The sequence below is a fragment of the Oryctolagus cuniculus genome, chromosome 12 (genome assembly GCF_051225735.1).
Source record: "Oryctolagus cuniculus isolate XC-2025 breed Fujian yellow rabbit chromosome 12, ASM5122573v1, whole genome shotgun sequence".
Taxonomy (NCBI): Eukaryota; Metazoa; Chordata; class Mammalia; order Lagomorpha; family Leporidae; genus Oryctolagus; species Oryctolagus cuniculus.
Genome location: NC_142878.1, coordinates 107,310,001 through 107,310,864, shown reverse-complemented (window position 1 = coordinate 107,310,864; position 864 = coordinate 107,310,001). Strand labels below are relative to the sequence as shown.

The window sequence follows — 864 nt, the reverse complement described above, 5'->3', positions numbered from 1 at the left end:
GACGTGGGATGCCAGTATCACAGGTGGTGACTTAACCCACAGTGCCCCAATGCCAGCCCCAAACGGATGGCTTTGACCACACAGGAGGATCCCCCAGAGACCTTGTCAACACCTAGACTTCTGGATTCATCCCGGACTGTTATTTTTTAAAGATTTATTTATTTATTTTAAAAGAATTATCGAGAAAGAGAGAGAATGAGATATTTTTCATTCACTGGTTCACTCCCTAAATGGCTGCAATATCCAGGCTGGGCCAGGGCAAAGCCAGGAGCCAGGAGCTTCAACCAGGCTCCCATATGGGCCATCTTCTACTGCTTTCCCCAGACATCAGCAGGGAGCTGGATCCGAAGTGGAGCAGCCAGGACTTGAACCCCTACCTATATGGGATACCAGCGATGCGGATGTATTTACCCGTTGCACCACAGCGCTGGCCCCCATCCTGGAGATGGTTTCAGGATGGGGCGGGGCCTGAGAATGTGCATTCGCACCCCCAGGTGTCACTGGGGCTGCTGTTACTGGTCTGGGGCGGGGAGGGCTACACGCTGAGAGCCTGTGCATCACGTGGCTGTGGAGAAACGAAAGCAAGGCTGCAAGGAACAGCAGTGCTTCCTGCCGCAGCTGCGCACGGCGCACCTGCCTGAGCCCACCTGGGCTCTCGGGCGAGGGGCAATCATCGGTGGCAGGTATACAGCCCCTTGCCATTGGAAACACCTGTGCAAGCGCCGGGGCCTGCACACACATCCGGGCCTTTAAGAAGGCAGGTGTCAAGGTTCGGAGGAGCATGGTTTGCAAAAGATGTGGCTTCTCGTGGGGGTGAGAACCACTCTTAGGAAGGGGCTGTGCTGGGGGGCGGAGGTGTGAGAA

At 55.8% G+C, this 864-nt stretch overlaps 1 long non-coding RNA gene across 4 annotated transcripts in view; it reads left to right on the top strand.

Moving 5' to 3' along the window:
* The first annotated feature begins 203 nt into the window (after positions 1–203).
* LOC127487818 (uncharacterized) overlaps positions 204–864 on the top strand; it is a 9,202-nt gene continuing 8,541 nt past the window's right edge. The window contains exon 1 of one of the 4 annotated variants that reach the window (XR_016218424.1): positions 204–864. This exon is cut by the window's right edge and continues 1,133 nt beyond it. This is a non-coding gene — a long non-coding RNA (uncharacterized LOC127487818). The other 3 variants (XR_016218423.1, XR_016218425.1, XR_007915067.3) reach the window with 3 other exon arrangements.